At 47.3% G+C, this 12,009-nt stretch overlaps 1 long non-coding RNA gene across 1 annotated transcript in view; it reads right to left on the reverse strand.

Moving 5' to 3' along the window:
- Window positions 1-1,517: 1,517 nt before the first annotated feature.
- The window catches only part of LOC137528297 (uncharacterized), a 185,702-nt gene continuing 175,210 nt past the window's right edge, over window positions 1,518-12,009 (reverse strand). Inside the window, exon 4 of the long non-coding RNA XR_011023350.1 lies at window positions 1,518-1,616. This is a non-coding gene — a long non-coding RNA (uncharacterized lncRNA). The remainder of the gene's footprint in view (window positions 1,617-12,009) is intronic.

The following is a 12,009-nucleotide window of genomic DNA, read 5'->3' on the forward strand; positions in this document are numbered from 1 at the left end:
CTAGTCTGCGTAGGTGTAAACATTGTGCCTCTCCCCCTCCAGACTAGAGCACACTGTTGTGATGCAGTAGCCAGATGTAGCCCCCCAATATAGGTAGTCAAAGATGCCTCCAGTATTAGATAGCCAGATGCAGACATCTCTCCCCCCAGCATACCTATGCCATGGAGCTCCCACCTCTTTCAGTATAGCTAGCCAGAGAGCCCCCCTCCCCTCTGTATAGGCAGCCAGAGAGCCCCCCCCCCCCTCCCCTCTGTATAGGCAGCAAGAGAGCCCCCTCCCCTTTGAATAAGCAGTCAGATAGCCCCTTCCCATTTGTATAGGCAATCAGATAGCCCCCTCCCCTTCAGTATAGGTAGCCAGATAGCCCCCCTCCCCTCTGTATAGGCAGCCAGAGAGCTCCCCTCCGTATAGACAGCCAGAGAGCCCCCCTCCCCTTTGTATAGGCAGTCAAATAGCCCCCTCTCCTTCCACAGTATAGGTAGCCGCCAGAGAGATATTCTCCATATAGGCAGCCAGAGATTCCCATCCCCTTTGTTTAGGCAGTCAGATAGCCCCCTCCTCTCCCACAGTATAGGCAGCCAGAGAGCCCCCCTCCCATTTATATAGGAAGTCAGGTAGCCCCCTCCCCTTTGTATAGGAAGTCAGGTAGTCCCTTCCCCCCACAGTATAGGCAGTCAGAGAGCCCCACTCCCCTCTTTATAGACAGCCAGAGAGCCCCCCTCCCCTCTTTATAGACAGCCAGAGAGCTCCCCTTTGTATAGGCAGTCAGCTAGCCCCCTCCCCTCCCCCAGTATAGGTAGCCAGAGAGCTTCCCTCTGTATAGGCAGCCAGAGAGCCCCCTCCCCTTTGTATAGGCAGTCAGATAGCCCCCTCCCCTCCCACAGTATAGGTAGCCAGAGAGCTCCCCTCTGTATACGCAGCCAGAGAGCCCCCTTCACTTTGTATTGGCAGTCAGATAGCCCCCTCCCACAGTATAGGTAGCCAGAGAGCTCCCTTCACCTCTGTATAGGCAGTCAGAGGACCCCCTCTCCTCCCACAGTATAGGTAGCCAGAGAGCTCCCCTCTGTATAGGCAGAAAGAGAGCCCCCCCTCCTCTTTGTATAGGCAGTCAGATAGCCCCCTCCCCTCCCACAGTATAGGTAGCCAGAGAGATTCCCTCTGTATAGGCAGCCAGAGAGTCCCCTTCACTTTGTATTGGCAGTCAGATAGCCCCCTCCCACAGTATAGGTAGCCAGAGAGCTCCCTTCACCTCTGTATAGGCAGTCAGAGAACCCCCTCTCCTCCCACAGTATAGATAGCCAGAGAGCCCTCCTCCTCCCTATAGGTAGCCAGTAAGCCCCCTCCCCTCTGTATACATAGCCAGAGAGTTCCTTGCCAGTGAGCTCCTCCCCTCACCACTAGGTAGTGTAACCAGTTTTATAACCCGCCAACTGCCAGAACTCATCAGATACCGACACAGAGTATTGAATTCCCCAAATGTATTAGGACCCAAATAATAAATAACAGGTCCAAGAAAAAGAACTCCCTCAACCAATGTAAATTATTACAATATAGTCTCTACATATTCCAGATTTTCTTGAAATCTTCATTCTTCTCCATCTCTTCTTCCATGGCAACTGAAAAAGAATTTCAGATTGAACACAATGTGCAACACAACCGAAACTTGTGGTGAGTATGCCAAAAAGATTTAGTACATAGAGTATCCTAAAATAATGAATAACCGTACTAAACCCCAGAGAACCAAAACTAAAATTGATATCAAAGAAGAGAAAAACAAAAATTGGATAACCAACACTATAGCATTTTTGCTGATCAGCAAAACCCTTATTTGGTTCAACTTCTTCTAAAAAAAAAATTGTTAGATCTGTTCCTAGAACAGTCAATTAATCCAGCTTTTCAGTACTGAATAAATAAAATAAATATAAAAAACAAAAAGGTTAACAAATAAAGAAATAAATGAGTTAGTGAGTTAATACTATTAATAGGTTAATTAATGTCAATAAATTAATGAAAATAAATAAATTATTGATCAAAAACAATCTCCTGTTTTCTCGCAGGTGAGCTCCAACAATCAAGTTCCCAACAAGAATAATATGGAAAAAAAAGGTGAGTATCATCAAACTGCACTGCATGAGATTCCTCTTCTAAATTATATCTTTCCTTCCTTCACAGGATGATCTGCATGCAAGCTGCACAGTCTATAAAAAGGTAACTAACCAATAGCCTCTTTTATACTGGTAAGTTAGTGTGATTTATTCTGCTTTTTACTTCTTCCTAGGTATTCAAAGACCAGCACTGGATCAGACCACTATAGGTGAGTATCTTTCTGGATCACAGTGGTTTGTCTATTTCCCTTATACATCAACAGTATATATCTATATATTGGCGGCTGAAGTATATATATATATATATATATATATATATATATATATATATATATATATATATATATATATATATATATATATATACAGGATCTTCTCAAAAAATTAGCATATTGTGATAAAGTTCATTATTTTCTGTAATGTACTGATAAACATTAGACTTTCATATATTTTAGATTCAAATACACACAACTGAAGTAGTTCAAGCCTTTCATTGTTTTAATATTGATGATTTTGGCATACAGCTCATGAAAACCAAAATTTACTATCTCAAAAAATTAGCATATTTAATCCGACCAATAAAAGAAAAGTGCTTTTTAAACAAAAAAGGCAACCTTCAAATAATTATGTTCAGTTATGCACTCAATACTTGGTCAGGAATCCTTTTGCAGAAATGACTGCTTCTATGCGGCGTGGCATGGAGGCAATCAGCCTGTGGCACTGCTCAGGTGTTATGGAGGCCCAGGATGCTTCGATAGCGGCCTTAAGCTCATCCAGAGTGTTGGGTCTTGCATCTCTCAACTTTCTCTTCACAATATCCCACAGATTCTTTATGGGGTTCAGGTCAGGAGAGTTGGCGGGCCAATTGAGCACAGTAATACCATGGTCAGTAAACCATTTACCAGTGGTTTTGGCACTGTGAGCAGGTGCCAGGTCGTGCTGACAAATTAAATCTTCATCTCCATAAAGCTTTTCAGCAGATGGAAGCATGAAGTGCTCCAAAATCTCCTGATAGCTAGCTGCATTGACCCTACCTTTGATAAAACACATAGTGGACCAACACCAGCAGCTGATATGGCACCCCAGACCATCACTGACTGTGGGTACTTGACACTGGACTTCAGGCATTTTGGCATTTCCCTCTCCCCAGTCTTCTTCCAGACTCTGGCACCTTGATTTGCGAATGACATGTAAAAGTTGCTTTCATCCGAAAAAAAGTACTTTGGACCACTGAGCAACAGTCCAGTGCTGCTTCTCTGTAGCCCAGGTCAGGCGCTTCTGCCTCTGTTTCGGGTTCAAAAGTGGGTTCATGCTTACATCTGCTGAAAAGCTTTATGGAGATGAAGATTTCATTTGTCAGCACGACCTGGCACCTGCTCACAGTACCAAAACCACTGGTAAATGGTTTACTGAGCATGGTATTACTGTGCTCAATTGGCCTGCCAACTCTCCTGACCTGAACCCCATAGAGAATCTGTGGGATATTGTGAAGAGAAAGTTGAGAGACGCAAGACCCAACACTCTGGATGAGCTTAAGGCTGCTATCGAAGCATCCTGGGCTAGTGTTGGGCGAACATCTAGATGTTCGGGTTCGGGCCGAACAGGCCGAACATGGCCGCGATGTTCGGGTGTTCGACCCGAACTCCGAACATAATGGAAGTCAATGGGGACCCGAACTTTTGTGGTTTGTAAAGCCTCCTTACATGCTACATACCCCAAATTTACAGGGTATGTGCACCTTGGGAGTGGGTACAAGAGGAAAAAAAAATTTAGCAAAAAGAGCTTATAGTTTTTGAGAAAATCGATTTTAAAGTTTCAAAGGGAAAACTGTCTTTTAAATGCGGGAAATGTCTGTTTTCTTTGCACAGGTAACATGCTTTTTGTCGGCATGCAGTCATAAATGTAATACATATAAGAGGTTCCAGGAAAAGGGACCGGTAATGCTAACCCAGCAGCAGCACACGTGATGGAACAGGAGGAGGGTGGCGCAGGAGGAGAAGGCCACGCTTTGAGACACAACAACCCAGGCCTTGCATGAGGACAAGAAGCGTGCGGATAGCATGCTTTGTACCACCATGCAGTCATAAATGTAATAAAGATAAGTGGTTCAATAAACAGGGACCACGCGGCAACGCTAACCCAGCAGCAGCACACGTGATGGAACAGGAGGAGGCGCAGGAGGAGAAGGCCACGCTTTGTGAGACACAACAACCCAGGCCTTGCATGAGGACAAAAAGCGTGCGGATAGCATGCTTTGTACCGCCATGTAGTCATAAATGTAATAAAGATAAAAGGTTCAATAAACAGGGACCACGCGGCAACGCTAACCCAGCAGCAGCAGCAGCACACGTGATGGAACAGGAGGAGGCGCAGGAGGAGAAGGCCACGCTTTGTGAGACACAACAACCCAGGCCTTGCATGAGGACAAAAAGCGTGCGGATAGCATGCTTTGTACCGCCATGTAGTCATAAATGTAATAAAGATAAGAGGTTCCATAAACAGGGACCGGCAACGGTAACCCAGCAGCAGCAGCAGCAGCAGCAGCACACGTGATGGAACAGGAGGAGGCGCAGGAGGAGAAGGCCACGCTTTGTGAGACACAACAACCCAGGCCTTGCATGAGGACAAAAAGCGTGCGGATATAGCAGCAATGCTTTTTGCCGCCATGCAGTCATAAATGTAATACAGATGAGAGGTTCAATAAACAGGGACCGGAAACGCTAAACCATCCCAGATGTTCATCGGTCATGTTACTTGGTTGGGGTCCAGGAGTGTTGCGTAGTCGTTTCCAATCCAGGATTGATTCATTTTAATTTGAGTCAGACGGTCTGCATTTTCTGTGGAGAGGCGGATACGCCGATCTGTGATGATGCCTCCGGCAGCACTGAAACAGCGTTCCGACATAACGCTGGCTGCCGGGCAAGCCAGCACCTCTATTGCGTACATTGCCAGTTCGTGCCAGGTGTCTAGCTTCATGCCCGGTTTCAGGTCCAGCGGTGCCAGCCACAAATCCGTCTGTTCCTTTATTCCCCTCCAAATTTCCTCCCCTGTGTGCTGCTTATCCCCAAGGCAGATCAGCTTCAGCAACGCTTGCTGACGCATGCCAACAGCTGTGCTGCACTGCTTCCACGATCCTACTGCTGCTGGTGCTGGGTTAGCATTTCCGGATGAGGTACAGCTTTGAGATGCGTTGGAGGAGAAGGAGTCAGAGAGGTAGGTGCTGCTGTTGTTATCCAGCTGTTTGCGGCGTGGGCAACACCCGCGCCGTAGCAGGTGAGGAATCGCTGCCAGGCTCCACAAGGTTCACCCAGTGCGCGGTAAGGGAGATGTATCGACCCTGGCCGAACGCACTCGTCCAGGTGTCAGTGGTGAGGTGAACCTTGCAGGCAACGGCATTCTTCAAGCTTCGGGTTATTTAGCTGACCACGTGCTCATGCAACTCAGGCACTGCAGAGCGCGCAAAGTGGTAGCGGCTGGGAACCACGTAACGTGGGATGGCCACTGACATCATGCCCTTGAAGCTGTTTGTCTCCACCACTCGATATGGCAGCATTTCGCAGGCCAGAAGCTTGGCTATGCTGGCTGGCTGTTACTGCCACGGCCCGGGGGTCATTTGCTGGCAATTTCCTCTTGTGCTCAAACATCTCAGAGACAGACAACTCAACCGTAGCGCTGCACACCGAAGGGCTGTTGGTTGTTGTGTTTGATGAACACTGGGAGACCTCAAGAGCACTAGTCCGGAAAGTGACAGTGTCAGCATCGTCTGATGTTTGTGAATGTTGTGAACCACGCAATGGCTGGGCTACTGCTGCTGCTGAGGCGGGTCTGGTGGTGAGTCTGGTGAACCCAAGGGAGGCAGTGTTGCTGGTGGTACCCTGTCCTGCCGCGTTTGCCCACAGAGTGGGATGTTTGGATAGAATGTGGCGGCTCATGCTGGTGGTGGAGAGGTTGTTAATACTTTTCCCCCTGCTCAGGCGGGTCTTGCACACCTTGCAAATCGCCATGGTAACATCCTCAGTGCAGTCTTCAAAGAAAGCCCAGACTTTAACTGGCTGAGGACTCGGACCTCGTGCGTGATGTGCTGGTGCTGCTTAACCCACTGCTGGACGCTTGAGAGGTCATCCAAGTAATTATCTGGTCCTGTTCTTTTGGATCTGTGAGGGTTGTTGTCCTGGACAACATGGGCAGTATTGAGTGGGTTTTCTTGGGTGCTCCCCTGTGGCCTGTACGTGAACCGTCAGGGGAAACACCTCTTCCCTTGCCCCTCCCTCTTTCACCGGATTTCTTCCTCATTTCACTTATCCTTAAAGTACACGCTGACTGGCAGCAGTACAGTGGCAGTACAGAAATGCTATACAGTGGTGGGTGAGCGGTGTACCACTATTGTCAGCAGTGACACAGAGCACAATGCTATACAGTGGCGGGTGAGCGGTGTACTACTGTTCCCAGCAGACACAGAGTGGAAGTAAACACAATGCTATATAGTGTGGCTGAGCCGTGTACACAGAGTGGCATTAAACACAATGCTATATAGTCTGCTATATAGTCACCCCGAACAGGGTGATGTTCTGCAGAACCCGAACAGTGGCAAACACTGTTCGCCCAACACTACTGGGAGGGAACGCAGATTTTAGTACCTAAACACACGATACAACATGTTTTCCGGGGTCGGACTCTGAGGCACATACAGATGGTCCCGATCATCATCCTCATCATACAACTCTTCTCCTGAGTCTGACCCACCCACCACCTCTGCCACCCCAACATCCCCAGACACAGACCCCTCATCGTCCTCAACATTAACTTGGGATGCTGGCCTGAGCCAGACCTCCTCCTCCACATCAGGCCCCATCATCTCCTCAATGGCAGCCCTCATTAATCGCTCTGGCGACGGACTGATGGACACAACGTTCTCCTCCGGGGAGGGCTGCTGCTGACCACTGGCTGCTGGGGTGGATGTTATAGCTTGCGTGGGGCGTTGGCTGTTGCTGTTGTTGGGAGTGCTGCTCACAGCGGAGGTCTCTGGGGAACTCATGTTGAGCTCATATAGTGGTTGACGGTGAGTGGAGTATTACTGATCCCAGCAATATACACACTGACTGGCAGAGTACGCAATGCTATATAGTGTGGCTGAGCGGTGTACACAGAGTGGCAGTAAACACAATGCTATATAGTCTGGCTGAGCGAGCGGTGTACTACTGTTCCCAGCAGAATCAGAGTGGCAGTAAACAATGGTATATAGTCTGGCTGAGCGGTGTACACAGAGTGTCAGTAAACAATGGTATATAGTCTGGCTGAGCGAGCGGTGTACTACTGTTCCCAGCAGAATCAGAGTGGCAGTAAACAATGGTATATAGTCTGGCTGAGCGGTGTACACAGAGTGTCAGTAAACAATGGTATATAGTCTGGCTGAGCGGTGTACACACAATGCTATATAGTCTGCTATATAGTGTCAGTAAACAATGGTATATAGTCTGGCTGAGCGAGCGGTGTACTACTGTTCCCAGCAGAATCAGAGTGGCAGTAAACAATGGTATATAGTCTGGCTGAGCGGTGTACACAGAGTTTCAGTAAACAATGGTATATAGTCTGGCTGAGCGGTGTACACAGAGTGTCAGTAAACAATGGTATATAGTCTGGCTGAGCGGTGTACACAGAGTGGCAGTAAACACAATGCTATATAGTCTGGCTGAGCGAGCGGTGTACTACTGTTCCCAGCAGAATCAGAGTGGCAGTAAACAATGGTATATAGTCTGGCTGAGCGGTGTACACAGAGTGTCAGTAAACAATGGTATATAGTCTGGCTGAGCGGTGTACACAGAGTGTCAGTAAACAATGGTATATAGTCTGGCTGAGCGGTGTACACAGAGTGGCAGTAAACACAATGCTATATACTCTGGCTGAGCGAGCGGTGTACTACTGTTCCCAGCAGACACAGAACAGTAAACAGAATGCTATATAGTGTGGCTGAGCGAGCGGTGTACCACTATTCCCAGCAGACACAGAACAGTAAACAGAATGCTATATAGTGTGGCTGAGCGAGCGGTGTACCACTATTCCCAGCAGACACAGAACAGTAAACAGAATGCTATATAGTGTGGCTGAGCGAGCGGTGTACCACTATTCCCAGCAGACACAGAACAGTGAACAGAATGCTATATAGTGTGGCTGAGCGAGCGGTGTACTACTATTCCCAGCAGACACAGAACAGTGAACAGAATGCTATATAGTGTGGCTGAGCAAGCGGTGTACCACTATTCCCAGCAGACAAAGAACAGTGAACAGAATGCTATATAGTGTGGATGAGCGAGCGGTGTACCACTATTCCCAGCAGACACAGAACAGTAAACAGAATGCTATATAGTGTGGCTGAGCGAGCGGTGTACCACTATTCCCAGCAGACACAGAACAGTGAACAGAATGCTATATAGTGTGGCTGAGCGAGCGGTGTACCACTATTCCCAGCAGACACAGAACAGTGAACAGAATGCTATATAGTGTGGCTGAGCGAGCGGTGTACCACTATTCCCAGGAGACACAGAACAGTAAACAGAATGCTATATAGTGTGGCTGAGCGAGCGGTGTACCACTATTCCCAGCAGACACAGAACAGTAAACAGAATGCTATATAGTGTGGCTGAGCGAGCGGTGTACCACTATTCCAAGCAGACACAGAACAGTGAACAGAATGCTATATAGTGTGGCTGAGCGAGCGGTGTACCACTATTCCCAGCAGACACAGAGTGGCAGTAAACAGAATGCTATATAGTGTGGCTGAGCGAGGTACACAGAGTGGCAGTAAACAGAATGCTATATAGTGTGGCTGAGCAAGCGGTGTACTACTATTCCCAGCAGACACAGAGTGGCAGTAAACAGAATGCTATATAGTGTGGCTGAGCGAGGTACACAGAGTGGCAGTAAACAGAATGCTATATAGTGTGGCTGAGCAAGCGGTGTACTACTGTTCCCAGCAGTGACACAATGACAGGGGGGACCCTGGCTAGCGTGGCTGGAGCGCGAACTACCCTGCCTGCCTACCCAAAGCTAAACCCACAGACAAATGGCGGAGATATGACGTGGTTCGGGTATTTATTTACCCGAACCACGTGACCGTTCGGCCAATCAGAGCGCGTTCGGGTCCGAACCACGTGACCCGTTCGGCCAATCACAGCGCTAGCCGAACGTTCGGGGAACGTTCGGCCATGCGCTCTTAGTTCGGCCATATGGCCGAACGGTTTGGCCGAGCACCGTCAGGTGTTCGGCCGAACTCGAACATCACCCGAACAGGGTGATGTTCTGCAGAACCCGAACAGTGGCGAACACTGTTCGCCCAACACTATCCTGGGCCTCCATAACACCTGAGCAGTGCCACAGGCTGATTGTCTCCATGCCATGCCGCATAGAAGCAGTCATTTCTGCAAAAGGATTCCCGACCAAGTATTGAGTGCATAACTGAACATAATTATTTGAAGGTTGCCTTTTTTTGTTTTAAAAACACTTTTCTTTTATTGGTCGGATGAAATATGCAAATTTTTTGAGATAGGAAATTTTGGTTTTCATGAGCTGTATGCCAAAATCATCAATATTAAAACGATAAAAGGCTTGAACTACTTCAGTTGTGTGTATTTGAATCTAAAATATATGAAAGTCTAATGTTTATCAGTACATTACAGAAAATAATGAACTTTATCACAATATGCTAATTTTTTGAGAAGATCCTGTATTTCCACATACACATTATGGGGACATAGTTCTTGACAGCATTCTTTTTCCAACTCTGAGCATTTATGGCACAGATTTGCTCCACAGTAATCAGAACCCACAATATTCAGACATTTCCAGAATCTGGGTATTTTCCAAGCAATCAGACTCTTCTTTCTGAAGCTTGGCCTATATTAGTTACAGGGCAAATATAAAAAAACAATATTATCAAAACAGGCCCTGACAGGCGGGTTAGCTGAATTACAGTTCTAGTGCATTTTGGCACACACACAAAAAAAACACATTTGGCAATAGTAAATACTCTTCACAGATTCACATAATAGCTGAAACTGAGCAAGAAAAACCTTAATGACAGGCAAGGGATTTTGATTAAAAATACTTTTTTTTTTTATCCTTTCAGAGATCTATTGCTTTTTCTGCTCTGTTAACTGCCACTAAAGTCTGTTTCTTGCTCTAGCTTAGATTGGCCTGGTAACACCATCAGCTTTTATACTCATCAAATCCAGTTGGTATTCCCGCAGTCTCCCTCACCAAGAATTCCTATTTCATCTTTTCTCCTGTCTCTTTGAATTATGGATGCCTCTCTCAAGCTATATTCCTGGCCCTGGATTTAGCCGTGGATAGCTGCAGAGGTCCCCAAAGGAATTCCGCCATGACACGTTGTTTTGCTGGGCTCTGTCCTCTCCAGAGCTGCGCCAGCTGTCCCTGCTATGTCCCCTCTCATCGCCACCTCACAACTGCGCAACACCTCAGAGAGACTGCCTATATGCAGTCTCTCTAACGGCTCCTCACACGCCGCCCTCTTATTGGCTGCTCGCACTGACAGCGCGAGCAGCTCCCTTCCTGAAATGTCCCCTGCGCTCGCTCCCCGATGTGCGTCCCCCCCATCACCTAGCAACCTGGAGGAGTGCACGCATAAACACAACCGCGTACACTCTCTCTAATCTCCTCCGCAGCCACCACGCTCCTCTGCCTGTCATCCAACCTGAGCCAGCAGCCTAAAAAAAACCGCTGCTGCTCAGGACACACAGCACACCAACAGTCCCCTCCCCCCTTATGCACAGGCTGCACTAACCAGTGAGCCTTTCCTCTGTATAGGTAGCCAGTTAGCCCCCTCCCCTCTGTATATGTAGCCAGTGAGTTCCTTGCCAGTGAGCTCCTCCACTCACCACTCTTTATAGGTAGCCAATGAGCCTTTCCTCTGTATAGGTAGCCAGGGAGCCCCTTTTCTCCATTAGTATGGGTAGCCAGTGAGCTTCTCCCCCACCACCCCTTTGTATAGATAGGTCCCCCCTCCCTCCTCCTCCACTACTTGATAGTACTTACCTCTCCATGATCCACACACTGAATATCTTCTTCCGCCTGTAGTCCATTCAGTAACATTGGTAACAGCGCCTCCTTGGGGTGACATAAGAGCATGTCACCACAGGGGACGCTGTTACTAATGAAATGAAATGAACGGAGAAAGAAGATATGCAGTGTGTGGATCTCAGAGAGGTGAGTTACTGGTCCACCCTCTCGCCACTGTGCCCTCCCCCCCTCCTGCTGCGCCCTGGGCCCCTAAAAACAGGACTGCCAGACGATATCAATTTTGTGAATGCGCAAACTGGTTAGTTCATGAAGCTGATGGAGCAATTCAAGAAGAATTCACTCTCCACTGCGCACAGTCACAAATTGCCTTATAGAGTCTGATTTTGTTTGAATTCAATATCTTGTGTGCACCCCAGGCAGCTTTCACAGCAACTGTGAATTTGTCCTTCAAGTTACAAGCAATCATCACACCTGAAAATCTCCCCCATGACTCCTGTGTGATATAGCATGCAAAAATTAAACTGGAAAAGTCATTACTAATTAACTAAAGAAAATATAATCACATGCTAATATCAATTAAATGATTCGTTTTGCCTAGCCTGCAAAATATTAATCACCTAGGTGCATATTGTAGATGCTGCTGAAAGTAAAGGTTAAGGGATTACAGTTAAGATGCATGCACATTATTGTCATAAGCCATCTGTATGCCAAACGAATCATTAAATATTCTCCAGTACACAGCGATCTGAAAGAGGTATTATCAACTCAGGGATATAGATTCAAAATCCAGTAGTGACTAGAGAAACATGGGGAAAGCTGATAAATCAAGCTATTGACAGTTAAACCGCAGAAAGTGCTAAAAGCTAAATAA

The sequence above is a fragment of the Hyperolius riggenbachi genome, chromosome 8, assembly GCF_040937935.1.
Source record: "Hyperolius riggenbachi isolate aHypRig1 chromosome 8, aHypRig1.pri, whole genome shotgun sequence".
In the NCBI taxonomy this organism is placed as follows: Eukaryota; Metazoa; Chordata; class Amphibia; order Anura; family Hyperoliidae; genus Hyperolius; species Hyperolius riggenbachi.